Source organism: Nicotiana tabacum, chromosome 15 (assembly GCF_000715075.1).
Source record: "Nicotiana tabacum cultivar K326 chromosome 15, ASM71507v2, whole genome shotgun sequence".
In the NCBI taxonomy this organism is placed as follows: Eukaryota; Viridiplantae; Streptophyta; class Magnoliopsida; order Solanales; family Solanaceae; genus Nicotiana; species Nicotiana tabacum.
Genome location: NC_134094.1, coordinates 66,355,066 through 66,362,576, shown reverse-complemented (window position 1 = coordinate 66,362,576; position 7,511 = coordinate 66,355,066). Strand labels below are relative to the sequence as shown.

Genomic DNA, 7,511 nt, shown 5'->3' with positions numbered 1-7,511 from the left:
CTATCCTGAATGTGCTTGTTTTGAAAATATGTGTGTAATATGTATTCCCATGCTTCCATCATGTTATCTCGTCGTGTGAGGAAATGTTCATTCAAGTCAAATTCGACTAAAGACTGTTATGCCAAATTGTGTGAAAAGCCTCTATGTGCCTTAGATTCTAAATTGCTCACATGTGAAATCAAAAAGTCTTGAATGAAAAACCGTGTTGTTGTTGATGATAATAAAAATGTTGGAATGTGGAAAAGAACCTGAATCATGAAATACGGTCAAGCACCAAGAATAACTTTATAATTGGGGCCACTCGTGCCATTGTATTGAAAAGATGAGAAAGAAATATGAAGTGAGATGACTGATTGAAAAGGGGTGATGTCTCGAATGAGATGGCTTAGCCGATCGGGCCAAGATCGGACTCCGTGTAAGAACACGGTGGTATTGTGGATGAAATTGTAAATATGGTTGATGTCTCAAATGAGATGGCCTAGCCTATCAGGCCGAGATTGGACTTCGTATAAGAACACGGTGGTATTGTGGATGAAATTGTGAATATGGTTGATGTCTCAAATGAGATGGTCTAGCTGATCGGGCCGAGATCGGACTCCGTGTTTTAGTGTTATTTAAAGCTCATATTGCATTCTTGACCGTTTCCCCCTATATTATTGTTCATTCTATTGAGACAGTGTTTTAGTTTTACATACTAGTACTATTCGATAGTACTAACGTCTCTTTTGCCGGGGGCGCTGCATCTTTAAATGTATGCAGGTGGTTCCATAGGAGATAGTGTTGATCACAGATAGTGTTGCATCCTCTTCTCAGCGGACTCGGTGAGCCCCGTTTCATTATGGGGTCATGTATTGTACCTTTTATTTATATTGTGGTCACTTTTTGAGGTATAGTCGGGACCTTGTTGCCGGCACCATATTTACTCTCTTTTGTATCTTTAGAGGCTCCGTAGACACTATGTGGGTTGTATATGGGTGTTAGAAAGGTCAACAGATCATGTTGTATTTTTGGCTCTTGTTCCGCTCAGTCATAAGGATGTATCTATTTTGAAACTTAACAATGATGTAACAAAATGAAACGACTTAGTAATGTATATATGTATGAACTTTCTACTGCCTAACTAATGAGAGCATGCCTTCTCTTGATCATAGGTGTGTCGGGTAGATAGTGTCTAGAAGGCTTGCTTGACCGGGTCCACTCGGTTGAGCGTCGGTCACGCTCCCCGAGGTTGGAGCGTGATAGCTCATTATGTATTAAAGCTAAGGTTAGCTTCCTTATTTCGTTTGCCATGGCATCAAGCTGTACCTGCACCGATGTGTTAGTATCAACTTGGTGAACACCAGTTGATCATCGTTTTTCAGCGATCTCTGAGGGGCCACTGATTTGCATCTTCAGATAACTCATCTAGAATAGTGACTATCTCCTATGGAGTATTCTTCATTAATGGACCTCCAGCTGCATTGCTCAATGTTCTGCGTGAGGTTGGTTTCAAACAATACAAAAAGTCATGGAGTTGCATCCAGAGTTCAATAGAGTTGTGTTGACACTTTCGCACAATCTCTTTAAACCTCTCCCATGCTTCAAACATAGTCTCAGTCTCATTCTGGCAGAACTTATGGATTTCTATTCTAAACTTGTCCATTTTAGCTGAGGAGAAATTTTAGCAAGAAACTTTGAGGTCGTCTCCTCCCATGTTCTAATTGATCCCTGGGGCAAGCTTCGAAGCCAGTGCTTTGCATCATCTTTCAGAGTGAAGGGGAATACCCTTATGTACATTGTATCTTGTGACACACCATTGTATTAAAAGGTGTTGATGATCTCCTCGGAGTCCATTAGATGATTGTTTGGATCTTCATTCATCTTTCCTCTGAAGACATAATTGTTTTGGAGGGTTTGAAGCAACCTTTGCTTCAGCTCAAAATTATTGATTACAACTGGAGGTGGTCTCACACTTGATAAACATTGGTTGTAGACCGATCTAGCATAATCACCAAGTGGTCTCCCTTGGCCGGGAGCTACATTTCCGAACTGGTCTGCACCCACGGGCTGATTCTGAGCTATTCTTCGAGCTCTCTCCTCCTCATAAGCAATTTGTGCATCTCTGAGTGCTGCTTCTTCAGCATCTCTTGCAGCTTTCTCTCTGATTTGGGCTGCCTCTCTCGCAGCCAAATCAACATTATCATCATCTCCCTTCATCTTTTCTTTGGTTGAGGATTTCCCAACCATTTCTATATTCTCGGAGAGATTTCTTTCCTTCCTCAACTGTCGCAGATGTTTCTCGATTTCTGGTTCGTATTGTTGCAATTCCTTCCCAGAAGATCGGGTCATGCACCAATCAAACCTGTAGCCTGTGCACAGTCAAAGAACACCCAAACGTAAAAAGAGAAAAATAAAATAAAAATAAAAATAAAGATTCCTGAATTAGCACTACAAACTATTTCAAACACTAATGATTGCCAATCTCCGGCAACGGTGCCAAAATTTGACGAGCTAAAAATACAACAAAAAATTATGCTTGCTAGTCAAATATAGTATAGAAAATATCGTATCCACGGGGATTGGAGTTAAATAGTGTTTTCATAGTTTACAGCTTTATTGCTATTCAAGATGATCAATAATTTAGAGTGGTGTGATTTAATTCTAAAATTTGCTAAAAGTCTAAACTATTGGCTAATGACAATTGCAACAAGAGTAAGCAAGAAGATATCAAAGGGAAAAAATAGGGGTTGATTGGATAGGTGTAATATACTTTGTTCAGAATTAACTCTAGTTACTTCACTTCTATGGTTCGAGTGAGTCTCTCGAATTCACTCTATTATGTTCAGACATTCAGTAAAAACTCCTCTCTCGATTAAGTCTCAACCTTACGATATGAACTAAGTTAATCTTGGTGAGGATATGCAAGAATTCGTAGTGGATTTGTCTTTAGGATAACCTCTTTCGATTATCCTCCTAACTAGGTCTAAACATTAACTCAACTAGCCTCTTTCGATTACTAAGAAAAATTAATGAATCCACCCAACAAGATAATGCAAAAACATCACAAGTTATGCCTCTTTCGATTACATAAACATGTGAATATATATGTAATAATTAAAAACGCCCAAAACGATTCAATACATACAAAACTAGAGTTAATATCCACAAACAATTCTCAAAATACCAAATCCATCAATCCCTAAGGAAGAATTACACCATGGATATGGAAAAATTCATCAAAATTAAGTTTAAGTTAAAGGAAAACATAAAACATCCAAACCCTTGCCTTGAATGAGGATGAATGGTGAAATCCTTATGCTCTTGCTTCTCCCTCTTCTCCTTAGCTTCCTTAGGTCTAAATTATGTCAAAAGTCCTCAAAATATCATTTTTATGTATATATATCAAGTGTGGTCGGGCACAAGCAAATACACCTTCTCCTACGCGAAAAAGGACACTTTTTCGGAGTTGGACGTGCGCGGCCGCACACCTGGAAGTGTGGCCGCGCACTTTTCACACTGTTCTGCCCCATATGCACGGTCAGAGTGCGGCCGCGCACTTGCTGCGCACTATTCATCATGTTCTGTTGGGAAGTTAAAAGACGTAAAACATGAAAGTTGTAGCCCTTTGCATTAGCTTTCCAACAATGTATTGTGTAGCCCAAACAGAGTTCCGAGCCAAACGTTATGTGCATTTTACTAGACATTTCATAATATGCCTGCTCGATTCTTCGTTCATTCTTAACTATCATCCGTTGATCCCCGAACACGATCCCGACTTAATTTCTTGGGCTTTTACTCAAATTTCAAAGCTCCAAATCACTTGAATTCATTCCATAACATCTACATAGCTCGGAATCACTCCTACAAGGCATAAAACACGCAATTAGTGCAAAACACTAGCGATTAAAGCTCAAGCTCAACTAAAGTGTGATAAATTGGAATATAATAATCGACTAAAACATGAGATTATAGCCTACCATCAGAACCACATTATAGTTCAAACAGTTAGAAGTTGTAGAACGTTCAATGACCAAAACAGAGATTGTATACGTGTAAGTAATTAATAAATTTTCGTATGGAGTATATGTTAAAAGTTCTTCCAAGTCTTATGAAGAAAAGTTTTCATACAAAAGGCTTTGTTCTCATTTAAAAAGTTAGGCAACGGTTCATCTGTTCTTATTTGAAAAGCCACCACGGTTGAGACTAATATGACATCCCTTCAAATAAACTTGTTATTTTTTTATTTTTATAATTAATATATTTAAATTAATAATAAGGGTATTTGTAAAATATTATCAAAATAAATTTTCAAATAAATAATTTTACATAAAAAAATAAAGTACAAGTTTTTATATTGAATGATCAATACGAATCATCGTATGGTGACTTGTTTGTTAAGGTTAATATGATTTGACTTTGTCTTAGACCAAAATTACAGCATCAAATATTTGCTAACCATTATTCGTAGAAGAAGAAATCAGATTTTATATCTCATGAACAACACAATGGATTTTTCCTAACCTCCCATGAACATCAAAACTTGGTCTATTAGAATCTTGATTTAAAAATTCTTTGTTTTTTATTACAATACTTCTTGATTTTTCGTAAGACTCCTTTTTTATATTATGTGGTGAAGTTGTTCTGCAAGTAAACACTCAATTTCTACCCCCCCCCCCAAATGTGTACCCATGTGTATTTTATCAACGACCATTAGATTTCTTTATCTTCACTCAGTTCTTTAACATACAAAAACATCTAACTTGGACTTGACTGAAACAACGAAAGGACTAACGGAATCAATTTGAAAACGTATAAGAAGATTGAGCATACAATATGTCTATACAAGGCAACCTATTTTGTAATAGATGAGCCAATTGGTTGACTTTTGAATTTTCAAAAGAGTTGGTCACTGATATTTGAGAAATGTAACGACGCGGCCGATCCTTTTGAGAGTTATAGCCCCGAACTCATATTTATTGCTTCCTCCGTATCTTTTTCTGCTATTGTGACTTTTCGAGAGGTTTTATTTTTCGTTTCGGAGTACTTTGGGACACTTAATCCCTAAACGGAAGCTTAAGCCTTAGGATTTGGACCGTAGTCGCAACTGTATGAAGACAACTTTGAAATGGAGTTCCATCGGTTCCATTAGCTCCGTTAGGTGACTTTGGACTTAGGAGTGTGTCCGAATTGTGTTTTGGAGGTCTGTAGCTTATTTAGGCTTGAAATGGCGAAAGTCGAATTTTTGGAGATTTGGACCGGTAGTGGAATTTTTGATATCGGGGTCAGATTACGATTCAGAAAGTTGGAATAGGTCCGTAATATTAAGTATAACATGTGTGCAAAATTTGGGGTCAATCAGACATGGTTTGATAGGTTTCGGCATCGGTTGTGAAAATTTAAAGTTTCACGTTCTTTAAGTTTGAATTGGAGGGCAATTCGTGATTTTAGCATTATTTGATGTAGTTTGAGGGATCGACTAAGTTTGTATGGTGCTTTAGGATTGATTGGTATGTTTGGTTAAGGTCCCAGGGGCCTCGGGTGAGTTTCGGATGCTTAACGGATCACTTTTGGACTTTGGAAGATAGCAGATTTTCTGGTGTTTTGTTGCAGATAATTTCTTCATCACGTTCGCGGGGGAGTTCTCGCATTTGCGTAAGGCATCTAGGAAGGCCATCTGAGTTACTCTTCACGTTTGCGATGTGGTTCCCGCATTCGCAAATATGTGGAATCCCGAGGCTATGCGTTCGCGACATGGTCCTCGCGTTCGCGGAGAGGAACGGGTAGATGGAGCTTCAGGCATTTAAGCCTACGCATTCGCGAAGAGGGTCCCGCATTCGTGTAGGTTCTGCCAGTGAAAGGTACGCGTTCGCGAGAGGTCACTCGCGTTCGCGAAAGAGGAAATTCTTGTCAACATTTTTTTGTTCAACGCGAACGCGAGGGTTTGACCGCGTTCGCGAAGAAGGAATTAAATGGGTAGATATAAAGATTCAAAAGCGAGGGTTTGGCCATTTTTATCAAAACTTGAGTTTGGGAGCTCGTATTTGGACGAGATTTCGAGGGTTTTTTAGAGACATCGATTGGGTAATGATTCTACACTTGATTTTGGTTATATCCCACTAATCTATCATTAAATTTCGGATTTGAGTTGAAAATTAGGGAAAAATGGGAAGAAGTTCTTCAACTAAGATTTTGGATTTTGATTGGGATTTTGACATCGGATTTGGATAATTTTGGTACGAGTGAACTTGTGAGTGAATGGGTGTTCATATTTGGTGACTTCTACCCGATTTCGAGATGTGGGCCTGGGGAGGTTTTTTAGGGTGATTTTCTAATTTCTTGCTTTAGCTTTGATTTCATTAGCTAGGTTAGTTCCTTGTAGTTATATTTATGTTATGTAATTGATTTTGGCTAGATTTGGGCCATTCGGAGTCGGATATTCGTAGAAAAGGCATTGTCACCGATTGATTGAGCTTGGTTCGAGGTAAGTGGCTTGCCTAACCTTGTGTGGGGGAAATCCTCTTAGGATTTGGTACTGTTGTGATATGTGAGCACCGTGTACGTGAGGTGACGAGTACATACACGGGCTATTTATTGTAAAACCCAATTTATTTTACTGAGTAGCAACCTGTTTTTCCTTAAATTGGAAGTTATACCGTTTAAATAATTATTAGTCTGTTTTTCAGTCTTAATTGAGCTATTCTAATATGTGTAGTTATCCTATTCAGTCTAATATCCCATGTCTACGTGCTTTAACTGCTTATTTGAACTCTGTGCAGCATGCCTAATTGATTTCCTATTTTTCCCTTGATATTTATCAGTCTTAACTGTAAAATTCTTGTTGTTAATTGTTGTATCTATCGGTTTGAACTGTGTGTTTACTTTTGAGACTACGAGGCGGTTCCTCGAGAGTTCTCCCTACACATTTACTTTTGAGACTACGAGGCAGTTCCTCGGGAGTTCTCCCTGCACATTTACTTTTGAGACTACGAGGCGGTTCCTTGGGAGATCTCCCTGCATATTTACTTTTGTGACTACGAGGCGATACCTCGGGAATTCTCCCTGTATATTTACTTTTGGGACTACGAGACGATATCTCGGGAGTGCCCCTATTGCTACATCATTGTGCGGTGTTGTTATTGTTTTGTGAATACTTGCTGTTGTCTTCTCCATTTTACTTTATTTTTATTATAGCATCTGTTTTATTATTATATCTTAGTGGGGCCCAGACCTGACCTCGTCACTACTCTACCGAGGTTAGGCTTGGCACTTACTGGGTACCGTTGTGGTGTACTCATGCTACTCTTCTGCACATGTTTTGTGTGCAGATTCAGGTACTACTTATCAGCCCCGCTGTTAGCTGAGAGTGCTTGCTGTTGTACGCATACTTCAAGGTACATCTACCACGTCCGCAGACCTCGCCTCCCCCTATTCTCTCCTATGTCATTTACCTTCCGTACTTCTTTTGTTAGACTCTGGTGTATAGAGAAACTAGTTTCCTTCTATAGCTTGTGACTTACGATATTTCGGGTTTT

General features: G+C 38.8%; 1 non-coding gene across 1 annotated transcript; it reads left to right on the top strand.

Moving 5' to 3' along the window:
- Window positions 1-1,532: 1,532 nt before the first annotated feature.
- LOC142170037 (small nucleolar RNA R71) lies at window positions 1,533-1,636 on the top strand. The gene has a single exon (XR_012699653.1). It is a non-coding gene; the product is annotated as a small nucleolar RNA R71 (small nucleolar RNA).
- Window positions 1,637-7,511: the final 5,875 nt, after the last annotated feature.